This window comes from Elaeis guineensis, chromosome 4 (genome assembly GCF_000442705.2).
Source record: "Elaeis guineensis isolate ETL-2024a chromosome 4, EG11, whole genome shotgun sequence".
Classification (NCBI taxonomy): Eukaryota; Viridiplantae; Streptophyta; class Magnoliopsida; order Arecales; family Arecaceae; genus Elaeis; species Elaeis guineensis.
Genome location: NC_025996.2, coordinates 58,148,924 through 58,175,756, shown reverse-complemented (window position 1 = coordinate 58,175,756; position 26,833 = coordinate 58,148,924). Strand labels below are relative to the sequence as shown.

Below are 26,833 nucleotides of genomic sequence, written 5' to 3'. Positions count from 1 at the left end.
GATGTACGAGGGTTGAGGGTGAGATCTCCTCTTGTAATATTTCTTTTTTCATAGTGAAATTTGCATGCCCCATGGAGATGAGCCCTTTTTTGGCTGATCCACGTATTTGATTATTTTTTGTTTTATTTGTTCTTTCTTCCTGCTGCATCACGTGGTATCGAAAAGTCCTGAGAGGTGGTGTCCTGATCAGACATCTATCCAATAAATAGTCTGATGTCTTTATATTTTTCTTGAGTTATATTTCTTATCTTTGATTATGGATTGTAAATTATGGACAATGTAATCATAACTTTTTTTCTACATCTTATGGAGTGTTTGTTATGACTTTATATTGATGTTTGAATTTTCTCATAAATTTTGGATAGGTTTATGTATTGTTTGTGATGTTATACAATTTTTATTATGTTTATGTTGGTGTTTGATTGGATTCTTTAAGCTGCAGATTACAATTTATGTTGCTAAAATGTGAATTTTAGCAATTTTTTAATGTAAGCTTCTTCTACGTGGTCTTCATCTATGATGGATGTGTATGCGCGCGCGTCTGGTAAATGTGGTGCAGCCGAACTCAAGTTCACAACAGAGGATTTGATCTTTGTTATATGTGTGTGTTATATGTGGTGCGGGTCTCCAAACCCTTTGCCTACTTCTTCAGAAACAACAACTGGGTCTGCGGCACCAAATACTAACCCACTTCCAAGTTCTTGGAGCAATGCTAGTAAGTTCTATTTGTTTCACTTGTTTATTTGATCTTTGTGCACCTTAAATGATCACTTTGTTATTTGAAGTTATTTCAACAGGAGGTGCACAAACAACCAACTCAAGATCAATTCCTGCCAATGGACTTGGTTTATCAGAGTTGGAAAGGATTGCTGGTAGCATGGCAGATCCATCCCTCATAAATCAGATTATCCAACACCCAGCCATGACACATGATGCAGAGCCTCCTCTCCAACCCTCAATTCATGAATCAGGTAGTTGTTCCTCACAGTTTTTGAACTCTTAGCATGATCTGTCTGACATTGTGATTGTTGACTGCCATTAGATCTGAGCTGTCGGTCCCCAGCTCCGTAGCTTGGTTGAATCAAATACCCAAATGAGAGAAATGTTGCAAAATCCAGAATCTATTCGCCAGCTTACTTATCCTGAGACACTGCAGGTAAATTCAATCTTGCAAGACTTGATAAACTCGTATCCTGGTATAATCTGTTCTTTCTGTTTCTTGCAGCAACTCCTATCATTACGGCAACCATTTTTGTCCCAGCTTGCTCAGCAACAGTCAAGCCAGTAAGTCAGCATCTAAAAGTTTGCTTTTTAATTTCATTCCGTCAACCTTTCCATGAAAGGAATTCCTTATGTAAGAGAGGACCCATTCTTAATCCATTATTTTGAGATAATACAAGATTTGTCATGATCCCTAGACTGGATAGCATGCTAACTTTTTGTTTTGTCCCCAATTTCTCTAAGACCTGATCAATTGCTGCCTATGCTATCAAATTGCAGGGAACGTAACCAGGAAGGTGGTGGCGCAGGTAATGGAAAATGTCCGCTCATCATTTGACTGATGTTTGCGAGTTGCATAGATTTGATCTTATGCCATGAAATTCTGTTGATGCATCTTTGTACAGAGCACTGGTTGGTTCATTAGCATAGTTCAATATTTATTTCAGCTTGTGGAAACCCTGTTAACCTCCCGATGCCACAGTGTAGTCATAGACTAAACCTCCTGTGGCTCCATTATTCTCAAACTGGACTGTGGTCTAATGGTTTTCCCTTGACAATTGAATTTTTATCATGCCGCTTTGCTACAGGCACGCCAAACAGCACTGGGCTGCATTTTTTGATGAACATGTTTGGTGGACTTGGAGGGCTGGCGATCTCGGTGTTCCTAATGCCTCTCATGGTTAAATATTTGGTTATTTCTTTCTACAAATTTTACTTGCAATTTCTGCGAAACAGTCGTGCAGAAAATTAAAGAACCAATCTTTTTTGCTGCAGTGCCTCCAGAGCAGCTTTATGCAACCCAGTTGTCTCAGCTACAAGAAATGGGAATGTGCATGCTCCCGTTGAGCGGCTCTTAAGGAATCTTGGTCAATAGATCACTAAGGTGTGATGTTATCCATTTTGTAATAGCTCAGGTCCATCTGCTCAGTTCTCCAGCTTCTTCTGATATCAGAGTGGTTCTTGGCACCTATGAAGTTTTCTTTTATTATATATCCTAGCACTCTTCTTCTTCTTCTTCTTCAGCTTCTGCTTGTCTTATTCCTATTCCATGTTAGCTTATTCTTGAACCAAATGCAGCCTTTCTACAGTTTTTATTATGTGTATGTTGGTGTTTGAATTTTTATATAAATTTTGGACAGGTATATATATTGTTATACAGGTTATATTCAGATTTTGCCTTCTTATTTTTTTTATCAAATTTAATAAATACCGATGCTTTAAAGAGTCGGTAATGTTTTTAGTAATTACGGTGCTTATTTGCATCAGCAAATTCTCATCAATTAACGACGCTTATGTGCGTTGGCATTTGTAAATATTGCGATGGACAAAAGTACATCAGAAGATTTTCTAAACTTGCTGATGCATTTATTTTGCATCAGTAAAAATAGTTTCCACTCTTCATTTAATGATGTTTTTTTGATACTTTATGGTGCATCAATTTTTTTTTTTTTTGCGATGCTTATAAGCATCGGTAAATTATAATTTTTGCATTGGCAATGTTCAATTATGCTGTAGTGCATTTCAGATGTTTCATAATTTTTCTATCCACATCCGCTCCAAAATTTTGTTTAAACTGGATCATGATTTTTGAACTAGTTTCATGCCTGACAACAAAAAAGAGGATCATTCAGTTTTATGTGGAAGTTCAGATGGTCAATTCAAACAGAGTGCAAGATGTATCTTCCGTATGAAAAAATGACTGATCTTCTTTCATAGTATGAACTTTTTTTTTCGTAAAGTAATATGAACTATTTGATCTATTTTACACAACTTTGAAAGCATGACATCTATTTCATGATCTATGCTGATGCATGGTGTTGGGGGGATATTTCCTCCTTAGACCGAAGATATGAGTCAGTGCTAGATATAGCCTGTTAGGCATGGTAACATGATCCAATTTTAGCTTTGACTATGATTATCCTGAGGTCCGGACCACCGTCCTGAATGAAATTCTTAGGATCGGCCATTTATGACTTTGGCATCAGATTTACTCCTGTCCCCACGGCGACTGGCCTCTAACACAGATGGCAAATGGCGAAATACCTGAACATGTCGAGTTATGACTTTGGCCGAAAGTATACATCAGCCACCCTCAGACTCCACCTCATCGGGTAAGATCATACTTAGCCATTTCTTCTCCTCAGCACTCTCTTCCATCGGATTAAGCCAAACCCCCAACTAAAGGGACAGGGCCGATCCCACCGGCACAAATTTCAAAATTCAAAAGCACCCATGACTTTCAATTGATCTCGGAACAGAAAAGGTAGGTGTAATAACCACCCCATCAATCTCAATCAGAAGTTTCGCCACGTCGTGCCTGAATTGTCCCATGATCTCTCTAGACGGTTACACAACTTTAACCTATAAAAGGACTTATGGGAGACCTCTCAAGGTATGCAACCATAATCTTTTCTACACTCTTTTATTTTTCTATAATCTAACTTGAGCATCGAAAGGTCTCCATCAGAGCCAACTCTACTTAGAACTTGCTTACAAATTTTTCTTTCGAGAGGATGCATCACTGCTTCAACCTTATCTGACCATGGTCCAGATTTCAGCGATAAAAAAGAAAGATCAAAAATAAAAAGAACCAAATCTTCTAATTATGTACCGAAGATGGAGCCCTCTTTATCAATGTAGGGACTCCTCTCGATGGAAAGATGTACCATCAATCTCTGTATGTCTCTTCGCAGTGTAGAAGGATCGAAAAAGAGATAGAGAGAACTGGACCCGAGCTTTAGGATAGAGAACCAAAAAACTTATGATAAAATAGAAAGAGTTCGGAATGACAGAACAGAAAGGAAGATTGAAAAATGAAAAATCTCAATAACAAAAGGGTGAATAGGAAGCCTAAGTCCACTTTAAAGACTTCTTCATATAAACTTATCCCATTAGGAGAGGATTACTTGCCCTACTACTAGGACCAGGAGATTCTAATTCAAAGATAGTCAGGATCCTATATCAAGCACGAATGCGATTCAAGTCCTTTACTCCTAACCTAGACTCAATCATGCCTGAGGCAAAAGATGTAATGCCATGTTCCTCACCTCCTAAAAGAGGATCGATTTTTGCTATGGCTCCTAAAATCCGCCATTGAAGATGCAAAGGACGATTGAACTAAGAAGATGAAAAAAAAGCAAAAAAGGGGAGAATAAAAACCAACCTACGATGGCATAATAGAGAAGGAGAAGATGATGATTCTTTGAAAGATGAGGATGACTATCTAAAGAAAACCATCGACGATCGATAAACCCTGAAAACGAAGGAGAGTCGAAAGAGAAGAAAGTCTGAAAGTATGCAGAAAAAGTCAGAGACACCACCTCTTTTTTAAGCACAAAAAATCGAAACCGTCTAGATACTGAATCTTGTCTGACCATCTGATGATCAACACATAGCATAATCTATTGATGGCAGAGAGCGTCAGTCGATAATTAATGATATGTATGGAAAATGAGGTGCGTCATTCCCCTAACTCGACCGACCGTCCTCCGTTATGATTATGGTTTGAACTGATTATTCGATTCGCCCAAGAGGAACACAAGCCATTCTTACGAAAAGGATAATGTGTCTTAGCCAATCAAAACTTCAGTACTCCTTCGTTCAAATTAAATTCGGGAGTAAGGAGGCATGTATTGGGGGGATATTTCCTTTTGGACTGAAGACATGAGTCAGTGACTAGATATGGACTGTTAGGTGTAGTAACATGATCCAATCTTAGCTTCGGCCTATGATGATCCTGGGCTCGGACCCCCATCCTGAGTGAAATTCTTAGGTTCGGCCATTTATGACTTTGACATCAGATTTACCCTATCCTATGGCAACTGGCCTCTAATGAGATAGCAGATGGTGGAATACATGAATATGCCAATTCTGACTTCGATCGAAAGTATGTATCAGCCATCCTCAGACTTATCTCGTTGGATAAGATCCAACTTTATTGTTTCTTCTCCTTAGCACCCTCTTCCATCAAATTAAACCAAACCCTCAACTAAAGGGATAGGATGATTCCACTTGCTCTTAATTTCAAAATTTAAAAGCATGCATGACTTTCAATTGATTCGAAATGGAAAAGGTAAGTGCAATAACCACTCCATCGATCTCAATCAGAAGTTTTGCCACATCATGCTGAATCACCCTATAATCTCTCTAGACAGTTATACAACTTTAACCTATAAAAGAACTTATATGGAACCTCTCAAGATACACAACCATAATCTTTTCTACACTCCTCTTTTATTTTTCTATGATCTGACTTGAGTGTGAAGGATCTCTATTGGAGCCAACTTTGATCAAGACTTGCTTGTAGATTTTTCTTTAGAGATGATGCACCACCACTCCAGCCTATCCGACCACGGCTAGATTTCAACGGCAACACATGGAGGGAGAGGTTGGATATCTCTGAAGTTGCTGCAAATATAATCCAATGATTGACATCGCAAAAGAAGATTAATCATTCCATGCGAAAGATACAACCCGAACCCATTCAAACCAGCTCTATTTCTAATGATCAAAACTTTATGAAGTTAATGTCAAGACCAATCTAACCCAACATGCATTGTCCAATCTTGACCTATATGCTATTTTGTTCCATTTATTAGTTTCATTTAGTTTTTCAAAATTTTGCCTCCAGGGGCTATTGTTTCACAATTGCTCCAATCATGGACTCCATCAAGAAGGAAGTGCAATAACCCAATAGTCGAATCAACAAGTAATTGCCTTCAACCACACCATGTCCCCTAATCTATTGTTTTAGAGCAATCTACGGTGACTGAGGTGGCGTGCACCAATCACTTGCTCCAGAAAATGGCACAAATGATGATACCAATTCAAACGGAGCCATTTAGAATACACCACAAGCAACCAATGTTTTCAGAACCGGACCGGACCGGCCAGGTCGACCGATTAGACCGGGGATCAATTTTAATCTCGGTCTGAAACTTAGGATAGACCCAGTTGATCTTCAGTCCACAAAATCCGGCAAGAACCGGTGAACCGATCGGCCCATGATGAACCGTTCAGGTCACGGGTTAATTATCTATGGATAAAAAATCAAATCGAGAGAGGAGAAGGGAGGGAATGCTACTCTCTGGGGACGATCGCCCGCGGTGATGGTAGGGCAGTGGAGCTTTGGAAGACGAGGTAGAGGACGGCGAGAGGTACGGGCCCGGATGTAGAGCCAATTGGCGTAGAGGCGCTCGAGGGGCTCGACGGAGGAGGCTTAGGAAGGGGGGCTAAAGTGCCAGCCTTTGAAGTAGGCGAGGAGCTCGAGGAGGAGGAGGAGGACGGCGAGGACGAGGAAGGCACAGATGGCGCGATAGAGGCGAGAGTCGGTGGAGGAGGAGACAGAGGCCGAGGAGATCCGGCGGGCAGTGGTGAGGAGGGAGAGGAGGCGAGAGGGGAGGGAGGCGAATACCGCGGTGGAGTGGAGGAAGAGGAGCCAAGAGAGCTGTCGGGGGCTGCAGCCATTGGACTTTCCGATGGCGCCAGGGGTGGTTGGGGTGCGGACCTCGACGGCGGCCCAGGCAGCGGCAGAGGAGGTGATGGAGGGATAGTGTGGACTTGGAAACACCTCGGATCGAGAGTAGAAGAGGAGACCGCTGAGGACCATGGGGAGGGCCAGGGACAGTATGGACAGACTTGGAAACATCTAGAGTGTTTAATATTTTTATATTTTTAAAAATAAAATATATTTATTACATCATGCTGATATCACGGGTCAATTGACCGGATCAACCGGTTGATCCGGTTGACTCCGAACCCTTTTTTTTTTTTTATTTCAGTCCGATCCCCAGTCCGGTTCTGAAAACATTGAAGGGTGACCTTTGAGTGACATTTTTTTAGTTACTAAAGTATTTTTTTAATTTTTTAAGCTCTATTTTCCTACTACCTACCTACGCCAATCATGCATTAATAAGCAAAGGCATCTGCCAACACTTCACAAAGTTGGTATCAGCCCATAGCGCACATGCAGAAACGAACACCGAACTCTACCGTCACCCAGATGGATGGCCTTCAATCCTGACATCGTGGTAGGTGCCATCGTCGCCTAACAACACTTCACGGCACGCCCCACCGATGTGCTCGTGGCTTTCCTTCCAAAGTCTGGAACAACACGTAGGGATGGCAAAATCGATCCGATCCGATAGATATGCATCCAACTCAAACTCGATCAAATTCGAAAAATAGAGTTTGATCGGATTTGGATTTGGATAAAATCTAAAAACTGTAGCATGGACATGCATAGGATATGGATAGTACTGTTTTCTATCCGAACCCGATCCGAACCTACTGATATAGGTAATATCCGAATCCATATTCGAATATATATATTTATAATTCTTTTTGGTTATAATATGCATAAAATTATTTTGATTATTTATATTTGTATTTGAATTGTAATTTATTTCTATATTTATTTCTATAAATCTGCACTTATAAACTATGTTTATATTGAATTGATAATTTTATTTTGATTGATAATATATATAAAATTATTTTGATTGTTTATTTTTTTTGGATATGAGATAGGCATGGGGGGCATGGATTGGATATGGAGAAATTGGTTACCGTAGATATTCCGAATCGTTGGGTATGGGGATGGGTATCTCTTTTTTATCCGATTGAATATCGAATAAATTTGATATAAAATATTAATTTAAATTTAAAATAATAATACAATATTGATCCAAATCTATCCATTACATCTCTAAAATATGACTTAAACCTTTCCTTTTCAACATCAAACCGCTGCCTTTTCCAACTCTCGGACCACCCCTTGACAACTCTTAGTCCCCATGAGTGCGTCCCATTTCTGGTACACAAACAATCGAATACCGGACTTGGAAGTGCTCCCATCTCCAGGCTCTTCTCCACCCACATCCCGTTCCGGTCACTGCCGCTGTCCGTGGTAGACTCCGGTTGTAAAATTGTCTATATTTGCCGCAATCCGAAATATAGCTTTGTTTCCTTTTGGCACTTCAGGAACAACTACAGAACCAAGGCTAACATAGAACCTCTATCTATAGATGAGGCAATGGAGCAATCTGCGAGGGCTTCTTGTTTGGGCCGTACTGGGATCATCTCCTGGGATACTGGAAGGTGCACCCGGAGAGGCCTCAAGAAGGTGCTGTTTCTCAAATACGAGGATGTGATACAAGACCCTGTGGTTCATTTGACAAGATTGGCGAGTTCATAGGTTGTCCTTTCACTATGGATGAGGAGAAGGAAGGGGTGCTGGAAGCCATTACATAGTTGTGCGCTTTTGAGAATTTGAGCAGTTTGGAAGTGAATAAGAATGGGAAGACAGAACTAAACACGAATCGAGAACAGCATGCTCTGTATACGTGGTGTGGTTAAGATTGGATAAATAATCTTAATCGGAGATAGTTTATGTTAGATATATATCTTAAAATCAATTTTGACTGATATATATGATATTTTTAGATATATTTTTATACTTTATGAATATTTATATTATTATTCATATTTTATGTATCATGAATCATCTAAGGATTAACAAGATGATGATGACACATATTTTCAAAGAGTTGAGAATTTAAGACATTTGTCATTTATGATTAATTTCTAAATTGCTTCTGATCGTAGGATCATCATAGAGATGGTGATTGATCCAACAGACCATTACACAGATCGCTTCCTTTGGGCAGATGGATTCGAATCTGCGGTGTAGGGACACTAGAGCAAGAGTGCAGGTGATTGTTAGAGAATAACTAGCACTGAGCGTGACCAACACGAGAAGTCACATAGATGTCTGCTCACTCGTTAGTGACTTTCTCGATGTTGCAGTTGTATGACTGATCATTTGACCTGCGGTGCTACAGCTGCTCACAATGAGGCTGCTGGAATTTGACTGACACATAAATATGGATCTCAATCACTTTGTAGTAGATGTTGCGACAATTGATCATTATAGAGTAGGTATACACTTAGATGGATCTATTGATCCTAGCAGAAGGATAAACCTATGAGATTTATGAAGCTGATTTTAGTCTATGGCCATAGCAGTGTGATTAATGAAAAATCTCATAAGAATCAGTATGGACTCGAGCTGATTGAATCTATCATATGACGATGATGAATTTAACGATTTATCATGACTTCATCTGATCGAATCATGATAGAAGAACTGTATCATACGTTAACTGCACTAAGGTTCATTTTTTCTGCTGGGTTGCACTACATACTGCTAGTGTCACTGGTAGATTGTGAGACCCACGAGTATCATTTGATGATCGATGATCCTTGATGGACAGAGTTGAATTATTCCAACCCATTGAAAAGAGTTTCAATGATATTGTGATAGGGATCACAATATATCTCACTACCAGACAGAATAAACCTATGGATCATATACAAAGAGGCTTTTGACTGATCAATGACTGAATTATGATTATGAATCATGATAGGATTTGATTATGAATTTGATTGATCAATGCAAAAGTTGCATTAAATAATTCGTTAAAGAGTTAGTGAGTTATAGAGATTAATAAGAATTGGATTGCTAATTGCTCAATTTGATTAAGTTAAGGGCTTGCATCAAGTTAATTAAATTAATTTAATTTGACTTGATATGAATTTGATTTTATCAAACCTAATTGGGTTATGAGATAATCAAATTGCATGAAAAAATAATTCTTAATTGAATGAGAATTTGAGTTAGATTAATTTCTAATTAGACTAGATCTAAACAAGAGTATTTGAGTTTCATTTGGACTAAAAATTTCTCCTCATGGTGCACCAAATCCTAATTAGATTAGGATTAAATTGAGTTTGATCAATACCAAGAGAGAGTCCAAAAGGACTAGGACTCCTTCTCTAATTAGGTGACATCTAATCTAAATAGTTTGAGCTCCTAATCAGATTTGAATTTTCATCTATTTGGATCTAATCAATTCTAATATGATTAGGATTGGTTAGAGTTTTAATTGATTTAATTCAGCCACCTAAAGAAGAGTCCAATGTGCTTTAAACTCCTTCTTTCATGCACCAAATCAAACCCACGCCCAACCATATTTGCATGCCATCCTTCCTCTCTTTTTAGCATGTAAGAACCATGGGAAATCCTCTCTTTCTCTGTGAAATATGGGTGCAAAAATCTGGTGGTGGCGGCACAAAAAATCCTAGAGTCCTAAGGAGTTTGGACTCTATTCTCCTACTCAAAATCAAATCCCTTCCTATTTAAACCATGGACCATATGAGGTTGGATGGCTGATAGAGATCAGGTTTTGATATCACAAAATTAGAGAGATGCATGGAGAAAAAAAGAGGAGAGGGCGCAACATGGAGTGGAGGGCATGGGGTATATTTGCTCCATATCCCTTCTTTCTTACAACAACCAAAGGTTGGTTGTTAAGACATCTTCTCTCCCATATTTTATCCATGTTTGGACATGATTTTTTCTCTTCTTTTATCCAAAAGTTGGATAAAATTCTTACATCTTATTATAGAGATTTGGTGCATGGGTTTTAGGAAGAAAAGAAAAGAAAAGATTCTTCTCATGATCTTTAACTTAGAGATCAACATCTCCTATGTTCTTCTTCATCTCTAAGAGTGTCTTAGAGAAAAAAAAATTTTAACCATCAAGATGCGATCTCTGTAAGGGAGCTAAATCTAGTGAGATCAAAAGCTTCTGATCAGATTGAAGTCTCGTGTGGATACTGTAAAGGCTGGACACTTGTGCGGCTTCAAGGACCTTCGGAAGACATCCACGATCATCAGTTCGCGGTGAAGATTGATCCATGCCAAGGTATGTTCTCTATTTATTTTTTTTATTTGATTTTATATCTAAATCTATCTCACATATGATGATCCTATTTATGATTTTAAGATTTGATCTTATGCATACTTAGATTAAATTAATTTAATCTGAATTTTTAAATTTCTACTGCATACTTATTTTGAAAAAATTTGCATGCATGAAACTATGAAACTCCAACAGTGGTATCAGAGCCACGTCATATGCATGAGATTAATATTTGGATCTAAAATCTGTAGAAAAAAAATTTTAGATCTAAAAATTTTTCATATCGTTTTGACATAAGGTTGTCTGACATAACTTGTTATGCTGTATGGTTGTCTTAGAACGATATTAAAATTTTTAATCAAATAAATTTTAGATCTGATTTTTTAGTATATATATGATATATATTTTGTTATTTAGATCTAAAAAGAGTTTCGAGATCTATTTTGATTCATATATATGATATATGAAAGTATGTTTAGAGCTGAAATTTATTTCTATGACCTGAACTTATTCATGTATATAATATATGTATGTATGTATGATCTGAAAATTATTTCGAGATCAAAACATACTTTTATACAAAAATTTAGATCTAAAAATTTAGATTTAAGATCTGAAATTAATGTTTGTGCATGAAGGATTGTTATGGATAGATCAAATTAGGTCATGTAATTGATTACATCTAAATTTCTAATTTAATCATATTGGGTCTAAATCAATTTAGTATTTGATCAAATCGAGTCAAGTATTGATTAGGGTGAGGTCAATAGAGCTTAAGATCATATAATTATTGTTGATCGAATCAATTGACACCTATATGTAGAATCGATTACCTAAGACCTAATTCGTCTCTATGGCTCGAATCTGATTCATCTAAGCTAGCCTATTCGGATCAATTAATCAATTGATGTCTAAGATAATAATTAAAAAATAATTATTTAATTAATTTATTTACTGATCTGGTTAATTTATTAGTGTCTAAGAAAGCAATGGGGGACCCCCACTAATCTTCACTTATTTGGTCAATTTGAAAGATTGAGTCTCAAATATGGTTGCTTGATGGTTTGATTTAGCCCATGCAATTAGATCAGTCATGTGATGACTAATTAGATGAGACCTAAATTCAAATCTTCTATTAATATTAAGTCTAATGATCTTTCATCGTTATAGATGTGCGGGCGTACTACCAGCGTTGATTGTTCTCGGCTAGTCACATAGTTCAGTTGCATCGAGAATACCAACCACTCTATTAGCAAAGAGTTACTCTAGGATAAAAATGAGGTTGGGCCCAACAATGTTAGGTGAGAATCCAATGACAGCTTTGCACTTGCTTGTGAACGATGGTTTGACTTAACTAAGGAGTGCGGGCAATAACTGTTAGGTAAGCCCACATGACTTAGAGATCAAGTAGCTACAACATGCTAGAGAAGTATCTGGAAAAGAGTTATCCATGCATCGGTATTTTTCTGTTATCAATAACTGTTAAGTGAGTACACGGCATCGATGGAACCACAGCATCCACTAGAAACTCAGTTGTCGCGTTAGTTTTTTCGTTTCTCTACCCGGAGAGTGTGGGAGATCTGATAAAATAGTGAAAGTATTTTTGCATCTAAAAATTTCTAAATAAATTATAAAATAATATAAATATCCAATTAGAATCTTTGCTCTCTGATATTTATTGTGTCAGCTTCCAACCTTTAGTCCAAATCCTAGATATCAACCGATTAACCGAAACCAATTACATAGACTGGCTCACAAACCTAAGAATCATTCTTAACTATTTAAAAATTAAACAATATTCTCTATCAGTTATTCTGATGTTAACAGCCTATCCAACCCAAAGTCAACGAGCTATACTTGATCAGTGGAAGGACAATGTCAATAAAAATAAATGCTATATGTTGAATCCATATTAGATGAACTCCAACATATGCATGAGCACATGTTCACTACCAACAATATATTGATTCATCTATAAATATTATGAGATGATCAGAGTCACACAGCGATGTGATGCATGATGGACAGTTAGTCTATGATTGTTATTTAATAATGATCAAGGATATTAAGGAGCTTAAAAAGCTCGACATGACATGCATAAAAATTGCTTGTAGATTCATCTTGCGATCCCTGATTAGTTTATATGGATAGTATGATAAACTACCATATGAATGACCATCTTGGCATCTTATCTGAATTGGTCAAATTGTTACTAACAAAGGAACCTTGAAAGGGTTCAAAGGTAAATACTCGAAGAGCCTAAAGAAAAAAGACATGCTAGAGTAGGCATGTCAAAATTGCTTAATACTATCCTTACGATTTTTTTTTTTCAGTTGAGTTTTAGACTCTAGTGATTTTATATAGAGTCGATGGAAGGTAGAGGGCTGAGGAAGTAACCCTTGAAATTGGCAATAGGCAAGAGTTGCTACTGTGGCCATGGGTGTCTGTCCTTTGTGATTATCATTTGAATTTAGTTCTTAGAGACTATCTCTATCATTTGCATGGTGATACATCTGTGAACTTAATTGAGCAAGCAGTAAATGCCATTGGATCTGAGAGATCAGAGTTGAGATAAACCTAAAGTATATGTGGAACCTTAGGCTAGATCATGTTGGAGAAAAAATAATTAACAAACTGAAGAAATATTGACTTTTAGGCTCATTGACTGTTGAGTCATATCTAGTTTGTGCATCATCTCTTTGAGAAAATATGACCAAGCTACTCTTGTGGGACAAAAAAAAAAGACCACTGAATCCTTGTACATATTTGATGTGTGTAGCCCATGTGATGTGCTAACAAAAGGAGTTGTCTCTACTTTGTTATCTTTATCGATAATCAGTCATGGTTGGATAAGTATATGAGGTATAAATTAAAATTTTTGAAAAGTTCAAAAATTCAGATATAAAGTGGAGAAGAAATCAAAAATTTTCTAAAGGTACTTCGATTGATCGAGGATGCAATACCAAAAATTTTTTTTGATTATCTCATAAAATGATATTGTTTCATATTGGACCCCTTTTAGTATATCTCAGCTCATCGAGATAAGAAAAGTCATGGACTATATGAGATATGATCGATCCATGATGAACTTCACTGATTTATTTTATTTCTTTAGGACATACTTTATTTCTATAAATTGGGTTCTCTCTAAACATATTCCTACCACACCATATCAGATATGGCATGGTGAGAATGAATCTTGGTTATTTCAAGATCCAAAGATGTCCAGTTTGTGTCAAGACAGCAGATGGATATGTTAAAGCATAGGTCTATAAAGCTCATCCTAAAAGAGTTTGAGATATTACTTTTCTTCTGAAAGGATTACAATATGATTGTGACCTAATATGCTACCTTCTTAAAAAATTGTTTAACCAGGATGAAGCAGTAGGAGGAAGGTTAAGCTTAAAGAGAGTGTCTCTGAAGAGCAGCGAGCTATAAGACCTAAAGAATCTATTCATGATAAGCCAGTATGCATATATTCTTCTCCACCTCGTACATATAGTAAGATCTCCAATTCTCTCAAAAGGTACTTGGGTATGCTTAACCGAGGATGTAGAAAAATTATTTCTCATGGGAGATTGGAACATATAGATGATCCAAAATCTACAACAAGACATGTTGGACATCGACTCCAAAAAAGGATATGAAATAGCTTTTCTAACTAGATATCTTTTGAAGATTTCTGTATGGAGTAGCTTATGGATTTTACTTTTGTGATATGAGATCAAAAGTCTGTAATAATTTTAGAGTTGGAACAGTTATTTTGATGATATGTTCAAATTGTTTGATCAGAAATGAAGAATATGTGTTTTCAAAAGAGTCAATGGGAGTGTCCAATACTGACATCGGTTAATATATGATTGTATATAGAATTCTCCATAAAGATATAAAGCGAGTGTCCTATATTTTGAGAATATAAAGATCTATAAAGATAGATGCAATTAGATGCTTGTATTTTCATAGATAAAGTACAGAGACTAGATGCTGAAAGGGTTCAGCATAGAAATCTCGGAGAAGGATCTGCTATCCTTTAGGCATAGATGTATGCCATGTACTTGAACTGATATAGTTAATACTGTGAATGTCACGAGTAGATATTAATTGTATCCAGACTGAGAGCATTGGATTGCTGTGAAAATATCCTTAAATACTTAAGAAGAACTAAAGATTTATTCTTAATTTTGGAGAAAGATCAAAGATAGGAGTGGAGGATACACCAATTCAGATTTTATGTCTACGTTGATGATAGAATGTCTACATTATGAGTATGTTTCTATATTGATATCTTGAAAAAATTCAAATAATTGATTGATGGAAGCTAAGTACACTGTAGATGTGTAGGATACATTATGGTTCTAATGTTAGTTACAGAATTAATGTCATGCTATCAGATGCCATGACACCATACTACAAAGACAATGGCACCATAGCCCTTGCTAAGGAGCCTAGGTCTCACAGATATCAAGCCATAGAACAGCAGAATATGCGACTACCTCAAGTAGAAATACATAGAGGTGCAGAGAGCAAACTCTATATGAGATGTGGATAATCCACTGATAAGTCACTTAGCTAGCCAAAGACTAAAGCTATCTGAGAGATAGAGCTTGGTACATGGTAGATTGGCTTTAGTGCAAGTGGAAGATTGTTGCATGTATGCCTCGAAGTCAATCTTGACTGATGCATATGATATTTTAAGACTATTTTTGTACTTTATAGGCATTTATATTATCATTCATTTTTATGTGTCTATGAATCATCCAAGAATTAACAAGATGATGACATATATTCTCAAAGAATTGAAAATTTGAGACATATGTCATTGATGATTAATTCTAAATTACTTCTGTCATAGATTATCGTGGAGATGGTGATTGATCCAGATAGATCAGTGCACGGATCGCTTCTTTGGACAGATAGATCTCGAGTCTACAGTGTAGGGACACTGGAGTGAGAGTGCAGGTGGTTGTTAGAGAACAACTAGCACTGAGTGTGACCAATACAAGAAGTCACATGGATGTCTGCTCACTCGTTAGTAACTTTCTCGATGCTGCAGTTGTATGACTGATCCTTTGATCTATGGTGCTATAGCTGCTCGTAGTGAGCTACTGGAGTTTGACTGACACATAAACATGATCTCAATGAGCCTTGTAGTAGATGTTGGCAATAGTTGATCCACTGTAGGAGTAGGGTGTACATTTAGATGGGATCTATCGATCCTAGTAGAAGGAGGTAGTCCTATGGGATTTATGAAACTGAGTCTTTAAGTCTATGGCCATAGCAGTGTGATTAATAAAAAAATTTTCATAAGAATCACGTATGGACTCGAGCTGATTGAATCTATCATATGATCGATGATGAGGTTTGATATTTATCCATAATCTGCCATCTGGTCGGGACTCACGATAGAGGAACTGTATCATACATTAACTATATTTAGAGGTTCATCATTTTTATTTTACTGGATTGTCACTATATATTGCTAGGGGTCATTGATGGATTGTGAGACCCACGAGGATCATCTTGATGACCGAAGATCCTTGGTAGGCAGAGTTGGAATTGTTCTCCATTGAAAAGAGTTTCAATGATATTACGATAGGGATCATAATATATCTCACTACAGACAAAATAAAATCTATGAGATCATACACAAAGAGGCTTTTGACAAATCAAATGGTTGAATTATGATTATGAATCATGATAGAATTTGATTATCAATTTGATTGATGATTTATCCAATGCAAAAATTGTATTAAGTAACTCGCTAAAGAGTTAGTAAGTTACAGGAGAATTAATAAGCAATTGGATTGCTAATTGACTCAATTTGATTGGGTTATTGGGCTTGCATCAAGTCTAATTAAATGGAATTTAATTTGACTTGATAAGGGTTTGATTTGATCAAACCTAATTAGGTTATGAGATAACCAAATTGTATGAGAGAATGATTTCTAATTGAATTAGGATTTGAGTTTGACTTAATTCCTAATTAGACTAGGATCTAAACAAGAGTATTTGAGTTCCTATTTGGATTCGAATTTTTTCCTCATGGGTGCACCAAATTCTAATTGGATTAGGATTAAATTGAGTTTGACTCAAGTACCAAGAAGAGTCCAAAAGAACTAAGACTCCTTCTCTAATTAGGTGATATCTAATCTAAATAGTTTGAGCTCCTAATCAGATTTGAATTTTTATCTATTTGGGTCTAATCAATTTCTAATATGATTAGATTGGTTAGAATTTTAATTGATTTAATTCAGCACTAAAGAAGAGTCCAATGTGCTTTAAACTCCTTCTTCTTTCATGCACCAAATCAAACCCATGCCCAACCATATTTGCATGCCATCCTTCCTCTCTTTTTAGCATGTAAGAACCATGGGAAATCCTCTCTTTCCCATGTGAAATCTGGGTGCAAAAATTTGGTGGTGGGCGGCACAAAAAATCCTAGAGTCCTAAGGAGTTTGGACTCTAATCTCCTACTCAAAATCAAACTCCCTTCCTATTTAAACCATAGACCATATGAGGCATTGGATGGCTGATAGAGATCAGATTTTGATGCCACAAAATTAGAGGAGATGCATGGAGAAAAACAAGAGGAGAGGGCGCAGCATGGAGGTGGAGGGCATGGGGTATATTTGCTCTATATCTCTTCTTTCTTAAAACAACCAAAGGTTATTTGTTAAGACATCTTCTCTCTCATATTTTATCCATGTTTGGGCATGATTTTTCCTTTCTCTTTATCCAAAAGTTGGACAAAATTCTTACATCTCTATTGTAGAGATTTGGTGCATGGATTTTAGAAAAAAAGAAAAAAAAGGTTCTTCTCATGATCTTTAACTTAGAGATCAACATCCTCATATGTTCTTCTTCTTCTCTAAGAGTGTCTTGAGAAAAAAGAAGATTTTCAACCATCAAGATGCGATCTCTATAAGGGAGCTAGCATCCAGTGAGATCAAAAAGTTTTGATCAGATTGAAGTCTCGTGTGGATACCTGTAAAGGCTGGACACTTGTGCGGCTTTAAGGAACCTTCGGAAGATATCCACGATCATCAGTTCGCGGTGAAGATTGATCCGTGCCAAGATATGTTTCTATTTATTTTTCTCTATTTAATTTCTGTATCTGAATCCTATCTCACATATGATGATAATGTTTATGGTTTTAAGATTTGATCTTATGCATACTTAGATTAAATTAGATTTAATTTGAATTTTTAAATTTTCGCTGCATACTTGTTTTGAAAACTTTTTATATGTATGAAATCATGAAACTCCAACAGTTCGACGATTGGAGGAGATCACAGGGAACAAGTTCAGAGGTTCTGGCCTATCATTTTAAGTGCTCACAGCAAGTGTCAGATTTTCGTAAGCTATTGGTGTTTCTTGTAACATATGCCAGAGAAGTTGCTGCATTCAGTTGTTTTCTGTAATGTGAGTTTATGTTTCTAGAGTTGAATCTTATGCTTAATTACCAGCTCTTTTTTGAGTGTATCTTCGTTATCCACTACATAGTGTACCAGCAAAATCTGTATGTCATTGTGTGATGTCTCTTGGAAAACCAGTCTGTTTCTAGTTAAATAAAGGAGTCCTTACCTGAACAAGCGACTTCTCTGTTATGGAAAATTTGGAAGAAGGTGCTCTGTTTTAAGAAATTTGAAACATCTCAAAGAGTGTAACTTCCACGGCTCCATTTTTCTGATAATTTAGTTGATTAACTAAGTGAGATACCAAGGAAACGTCGTGGTAGTTTCATCATAAACGAAAAGCAGGAGCGAGTGGTACCTTCAGATCTGAACAACCATTGAAAACTTGCATCATTTCAAGCATCTTGATGGAGTTGTCTCTTCTCATGTGAGACCCACATCATTTAAATTTATAAACACGAGTGGAAGTGGTGCATGTGGCTCCTTTCACAAGCCATTTGTCTTGGATTGTTGGAGTGCGGCAACACACCAAAGGCACGGAAAGGAAAAAAAAAGAGAGAGAGGAGGAGACCGACGGTGAAAAACAGTAAAAATAGAAATTTATAGTTATGATACTATTTTGTCGGATGGACTGGGCCCATATTTTTACCCATAATGCTGAAGGATTTTTCACATTAAAATTGTGTATATCTTATTTATGGGTTACTTGATTATTTTACTTGCTAATAACTATTGGTGGATGTCTGGCCAGGACATCACCTCTCAAGATCTTTTCGATACCACACATCGTAACAGAAAGAAAGAAGAAATAAAATAGAAACAATCAAATACGTGGATCAGTCAAAAAAGAACTCGCTTTCATGGGACATACAAACTTTACTATGAAAGAAAGAGAAAAAATTATAAGAGAAGATCATACCCTCAATCTTTATACACCCAATCTCTCCCTCACAAGAAGCTCTTCCTCATAAAAACTTTCTCTGTAGGAAGACCTCCCTGAACCTTTGAAGCGACCATTGTTCTCTATCCAACAGTCTGCCAGAAGCTCTCTGCTTCTGCTCCTGTAGGCGCCTCACCTCAGCTCTCTCTCTCTGGGTTCTATGTCGAGGAAAATCACACGCCACCCCTCTCTGTTTATGAACAAGGCCTTTTAAAGGCTTAAAAAGGTAAAAAAGTAGGATACAGTCTCCTAACAGTGCCCAAAATCTTCTCTGGACCCTTGGATCATGATCGGCAACGCCCGACACTGTCAGATCGTGATGTGGTCTACAAAATAAGCTGTAGACCGTGAGAAATGGAGGAGACATATCGTCCGATCCATGGTGGACCACGAGAAATCGAGAGGAAACGCCCTCGCGGTCCATGCACCCATCCGTGGACCGCTCGATCCACCATGGACCGGGATACTTGGGGAGACTGATCCCACGCGCGTGCGCATGGGCCTGGGCCGCACCAGTGCCCGCGTGCTTGGGCCTGGACTGCGCTCTGCATGCACGCTCCCGTGCGTCCGTGCGTTGGGCCGCACGCTCGAGCCTGGGCCTGGGATGCACTCCGTGCTCCCATGATCGGGCCGCGCACGTGCGCCACCGTGGCTTCACCGGCCCGTCACCGATCGCCGTCGGTCCTCTATTGCTTCAGATTTCGTACCAACTCCAATCGAGTGTATCTCGATCATCTAGACTCTGTTTGAGGTGATCTTGGGCTCGTTGGACTCCGTTCATCGTTGCAGACTTCACTGTGGGCTCAATATGGATCGATCTCGAGATATCAAATCTTAATAATCTTCACTTTGACTTGATATTCGGCCTCCTCCTGATTTGAGAGCTTCTGGATCTCCTCGCCCCCATGCCCTGGGGCAATCATCTACTGATCATAAATGGGCAAACATAAGAGTCGAGCCAGGCTGCTCGATCCCATCTCTATCGTATGCTGTGCTCCTCCTGACCTGAGACATGCTCGGGATATCATCCTACGGCAATAAGAATCTCATCTTACGATATTGCCTCTCATCCTCTCGAGTCTCGCATCTCGTGTCCCATCCACCTTCACTTGGAGCTCCACTCGCTCTGGGCTTCTCCTGGCTCTCGAAACTCCACCTCGCACTGGACTCCCCGTCAGGTAGTAATATCCTCTCATCTTCTTCTTTCCCTCCAGAATAATCCTATCGCCACGCAACACCTTCAGGATTTCTCCACCAGCTATCCTCCTGTAGCCTCTCGAATCCAGTCTGCTCAGTGAGATGAGATTCTACCTGAAATTGGATATGTATCGGACCTCCCCCAATCTCCTCACTGCACCATCATGTGTCCTCCAGCTGATCGTTCCGATGTCTCTAATCGCATAGCTCGATCTATCTGACAGATAAATAGTACCCTCACTGTTCTCCAGGGAGTCAAACTGCTCTTCTCTACAACATACATGATAGGTGCATACAGAATCTAAAATCCATTACTGAGAAGAAGTAGATACCTCATCAGATATCTTTAGGGCATCACCCTCTGAATCGCTACTGGCTGTCGCTGCAGTAGCCCTTGTCCGATCTCTGAGTTGAGAGCAATCTCTAGCTAGATGCCCCAACTCGTCACACCGGCAACACCTGATCTTGCTCAAGTCCCTCATCCTAGACTTGGACCACCCTGTTGTGATCTCCTGTCGCTCCATCTACCATCTCCTACTCCTTCAGAAATCACCAAAGCTGAGCTGTCGCCACTTGAGCTCGAAGCTGAGTTCTCCCCCTGAGAACCTCATTCTGGAGAATCACCGTGGTGATCTCGTCCATCTTGATAGTTCTGTTCTCCACTAGAAGAGCAGTCACCAAGGACTTATATGAAGGGGGAGCGAAACTAGCAAGACGAGCCCTCTGGTCTTCTCCTTAATTTTCTCATCAACACTGAGGAGGTCGGTGAGGATCTTCTGAAAGTGACTGAGATGCTCCTGCACGCTCTGTCCTTCAATCATCTGCAGCTGATAGAACTGCCTCTAGAGAAAAAGAGTATGGGTGAAAGATTTCACCATGTATAACTCCTCGAGCTTTGACCACAGCATTGTCAGAGAAGTCTTACCAAGCACATGAATCACCACCTCATTTACTAAATGCATGCGGATGGTACTCACCACCTACATTTGTAGTCGTCTCCAATCCTACACTTCCATAATGGTCGGCTTCTTTTTGCATAAGAGAGAATCAATCAACCTTTGGTGGATGAGCACGTCCTTCACCTTGCCTGCCACAAGGTGAAATTGCTCTTCCCATCAAATTTGTTGATCTCCATCTTGATTGATCATAACTTCTCCATCTTCAATCTTGCTCACCACCGTTGCAATTTGCGTCCTGATATTGCCTTGCTCTGATACCACTTGTTGGCGGATGTCTGGCAGGACACCACCTCTTAAGAGAGCATCAATCAACCTTTGGTGGATGAGCATGTCCTTCATCCTTGCCTGCCATAAGATGAAATTGCTTTTCCATCAAATTTGTTGATCTCCATCTTGATTGATCCTATCTTCTCCATCTTCAATCTTGCTCACCATCGTTGTAATCTACATCTGATATCGCCTTGCTCTGATATCACTTGTTGGTGGATATCTAGCCAGGACATCACCTCTCAGGATCTTTTTGATACCGCGTATCACAGCAGGAAGAAAAAGAAATAAAATAGAAACAATCAAATATGTGAATTAGCCAAAAAAGAGCTCGCCTCCATGGGGCATGCAATCTTCATTATGAAAAAAGAGAGGACAAATTACAAGAGGAGATCACATCTCAACTCTTGTACACCCAATCTTTCTCTCACAGGAAGCTCTCCCTCACAAAAGCTCTCTTTCTAGAAAGATCTCCCTGAACCCTTAAAGTGATCACTGTTCGCTGTCCAACAGTCTGCTAGAAGCCCTCTGCTTTTGCTCCTGTCGCTGCCTCACCTCAGCTCTCTCTCTAAGTTCTCTGTCAAGGAAAATCGCACGCTGCCCCCTCTTTGTTTGTGAATAGGGCCTTTTAAAGGCTTAAAAGGGTAAAAGAGTAGGATATACGGTCCACCGTCAGATCGTGACATGGTCCATGAAATAAGCCGTAGACTGTAAGAAACAGAGGAGAAACATCATCCGATCCATGATGAACCATGAGAAACCAAGGGGAAACACCTCGCATCCATGTACCGTCCGTGGACTGTCGGGTCCACCATGGATTGGATACCTGGGGAGACTGATCCCACACACGTGCGCGTGGGCTTGGGCCGTGCCGTGCCCCGCGCCTGGGCTTGGGCCACGCTCCGTGCGCTCGCACTCGGCCTGGGACGCGCTCCATGCTCCTGCAGTTGGGCCTGGCGCTACGCCGCCAGCCCACCGTCGGCTACGCTGGTCCTCCATTGCTTCGGATTTCGTACAACTTCAATCAAGGGTATCTCGATCATCTGCACTCCGTTTGAGGTGATCTTGGACTCGTTGGACTCTGTTCGTCATCACGGACCTCACTGTGGACTCAATGTGGATCGAATCTCGAGGCATCAAATCTTAATAATAACTTGTATAGATTATGGAGATGGTTGTTGCTCGGTGAATTGCATAATATCATATTTCATTTATCAAGAGAAGGAAAAAAAGTTTGTGAAAATTATGGTTTCTTGTTTCCTTCAGAGGTAGAGATATTGTGTTTCTAGAAAATTGGATATTAAAGATTTTAAAAATATTAAGAAGCCAAACTCTATCACTAGAAATTATGTTGATATGATTTTAATATCCCTCACTATGCAGAATGATGGTAATAGAAGAGATGTACAGAAAGATGATGGTAACCAGCTAATAAACATGTATTTGGTGCTAGAAAAGCATGTTGTGCATGCCTATACAAAATTACTAGTTGAACCTTAGTTGAGAGAACTGCTTGAGAGTACCTACTTTTTCAAAGATATTCTTCTTATGAGTATATGATAGTCAAAAATATAACTTTCATGGTTTTTTTTTTTATTTTTTAATAATTTAGTTTATTAGTTAAGTGAGATACCAGGGAAACGTTGCGGTAGTTTCGTCATAAACGAAAGATAGAAGTGAGTGGTACCTTCAGATCTTAACAATCATTGAGCAATTACATCATCCCAAGCATCTCGATGGAATGGTATCTTTTCATGTGAGACCCACATCATTTAAATTTATAAAAACACGGAGCGGAAGTCATGCATGGGCTCCCTTCACAAGACATTTGTCTTGGCTTGTTGGAACACACTAAAGGTAGGGAAAAAAACCAAAACAGTAAGGAAGAGACCGATGGTGAAAAATAGTGGAGAACGAAATTTATAGTCATGATGTTGTTAGATGGTTCATATTATCTGAATTTGGCTAAAATTTTGGTATATTATTTTTATACGGAAGCTACAAATCGAATAATTTAGATCTTTGAAATATCTTCTCTATTATATATTTCAACCATCCATATTGGATGACATCCATCCTTTCTTTTGTTGTTTATTGTTAAAATTCAATGTCTTATTGGCGATGAATATTATTATCGTGGAAGCCAAAATTCAAGGCGCGCCCCACCGACGTGCTCTTGGCTTCCTTCCCAAAGTCTGGAACAACAAGGCTTAAAGCCCTTCTCTTTGCAACATCAAACCGCTCGTCCTTTTCCAACTCCAGCACCACCCCTTGACAACTCTGAGTCCCCATGAGTGCGTTCCATTTCTGGAGTCCCAAGTGTACACAAACAGCCAAATTCCGAGCTTGGGCGTGCTCCCATCTCCAAGGCTCTTTTCCACCCACATCCCGCTCCGGTCACTGCCGCAGTCCGTGTAGATTCCGGTTGTAGAATTGTCTATCTTTGCCACAATCCGAAAGATAACTTTGTTTCCTTGTGGCACTTCAGGAACAACCTTAGAACCAAGGCTAACATAGAACCTCTATCTCTAGATGAAGCAATGGAGCAATTCTGCAAGGGGATCTCCTTGTTTGGACCGTATTGGGATCACCTCCTGGGATACTGGAAGGGGCACGTGGAAAGGCCTTAGAAGGTGCTGTTTCTCAGATACGAGGAAGTGATGCAAGACCCTGTGGTTCATTTGACAAGATTGGCTGAGTTCATAAGTTGTCCCTTCACTATGGATGAGAAGAAGGAAGGGGTGGTGGAAGCCATTATAAGGTTGTGTGCTTTTCAGAATTTGAGCAGTTTGGAAGTGAATAAGAATGGGACGACAAAATTTGTGCAGATACCAGTTGAGAACAGCTTGTTCTATAGACGTGGTGTGGTTGGAGATTGGGTGAATAATCTTACGCCGGAGATGGTTCGACAATTGGAGGAGATCACAGAGACCAAGTTCAGTGGTTCTGGGCTGACGTTTTAAGCGCCACAGCAAGAGTCAGATTTCCATGAGTTATTGGTGTTTCTTGTAACATATGCAAGAGAGAAGTGTTGGTGCAATCAGTTGTTTTCAGTAATGTGGTTGTGTTTGGAGTTGAAGCTTATGCTTAATTAGTAGCCCTTGTTTGAGTGTTTGGTTGTCATCCACTACGTACTGCACCAGCACAATCTTTATACCCTTGTGTGATGTCTCTTGGAAAACCAGTCTGCTTCTAGTTAAATAAAGAACGAGTCCCACTTGAAACAAGCGACTTCTCTGTTATGGAAAATTTGGAAGAAGTTGTTTTGTTTTGAGAAATTTGAAACATCTCAAAGTGTGTAACTTCCACGGCTCTATTTTTCTGATAATTTAGTTGATTAATTAAGTGAGACTAACATATAACGCCATGCAATGCATGGGATATAATTTTTTTAAAATAATATTTAATTTTATTTATCTAATTTATTATATCTAATTTATATATATTTTAAAAATATCTCCTAAGTCTTGCATACTAAGAGAGGTATATATTTTTCTTTAAACTGATTTAATTTGTAGCATATAGCTCATAACAAACAAAAATAATTCTAGCTTATAACCCATGCCATACATAGGATGCAATTTTTTTAAAAAAAAAATTATTTTATTGATTTATTAATATTTATTCAATATATATTTCAAAAATAATTAAAATAATAAAAAAATTATGCATAAGGTGGATTATAAGATATTTTATTTTTTCTAAATTTGAGATTTTTCATAGGCCTCTTGTCATCTAGCCCCTCCTAAAACCCTTGCCTCTTCCCAGATTACACGTGTAAAGAACGAAATTCTCTAAAAAAGAACAAAAATTTGTGGACTGACAGATAATTCTATGAAAAAAATGATTTATAATTAATCTTATTTACTAGTAGGATAATTATCTTTCATTTTTCGGCAATCATTGCTGTTGGATTCCTTATTTAACATGGTCCTTTATTTTACCTATAGAAGTATGGGTATTTTTTTTTTATGGTAGGGTGGATACAAATACTGGTCAACCCAACTCAAACCCAAGCCATTAACATCCCTATCCCTTTCACAACTTGAGTAGGAATCCTCTTCTGGTTTGAATGGGCTAAATCTCTAAAAAATATGATTAATAAAATACTTATAAAAGAATACTAAAATTTTATTAAAAATAAATCTCAACTTTTACATCAAATTTGCCTTCTATCATTCTGTCTAATTTTTCATGAATTAAGAGATAATATTTGATCTAAGCCTTTTCCAAAAAGTAAAATTTTGATTTGGCTAGTCCATTTTAGAGCCCAAATGATAGAATTTCAATTAATCCGATTCAATCTCCTAGTAATTGGTCCAAAGTTGTAAATCTCAAAAAACTATCCCATTTCAGAAAAAAGATCATCTCGATCAAATGATGTATGACCAAGTTATGGCTCTTTAAACTTTAGCACATGTTTCGATTTCCTGATATGGTGGATCTTGCTCTGGATCTAATCCAGCCCTATCCATTGTGGCCAAAATGATCTATATCGAGTCTAAAAATCTTCCTAAATCAGTTCAAGCCATCTAAGTCTAATCTTTCATTGATCTATATAAACTTAGAGGACATTTGGGCTGGACCAAAAATTACAAAACCAAATCCAACCCAATTTTGAAACCTCGACCTGAATCATAAGTCTTGAACAATGTGTAGGCTATGTCTAATTAGAGCAGGACCTATGAGTCAACCCATAGTAGCCAACCTAACACATTTGGTACCTACCTATTTGGTCTCCATCAACTCTCCATCCAAACTTTTCAATCAGGCCTTCTCGAGATTTTTATACATAACACGGCTGTGCTACTAAGGGTTACATCCCAAGATAACATAAAGCCAACAATCGTATCCATCACATAAAATACAATAACGAGATTCAATTCCAATCATTCATTAAGTAATTAAATCAAGATAAATTTAAAATAAAAATAGCAAAATCCATAATCCTCAAAATTCATAAAGTTGTTAACAACAAGTTCTTAATCAATTTAAGAACTAAAATCTTTACTACAAAATCTACAAGCTCGCTAGCATTCATTCCAAGCCTAGGTCATCTTTCATTCCTAAT

General features: G+C 38.2%; 2 pseudogenes; both read left to right on the top strand.

Annotated features, from left to right (window-relative positions):
* Positions 1-6,827: 6,827 nt before the first annotated feature.
* LOC140857347 (flavonol 4'-sulfotransferase-like) lies at positions 6,828-8,577 on the top strand (annotated as a pseudogene).
* An 11,141-nt stretch (positions 8,578-19,718) lies between these two features.
* LOC105035346 (cytosolic sulfotransferase 8-like) lies at positions 19,719-24,725 on the top strand (annotated as a pseudogene).
* Positions 24,726-26,833: the final 2,108 nt, after the last annotated feature.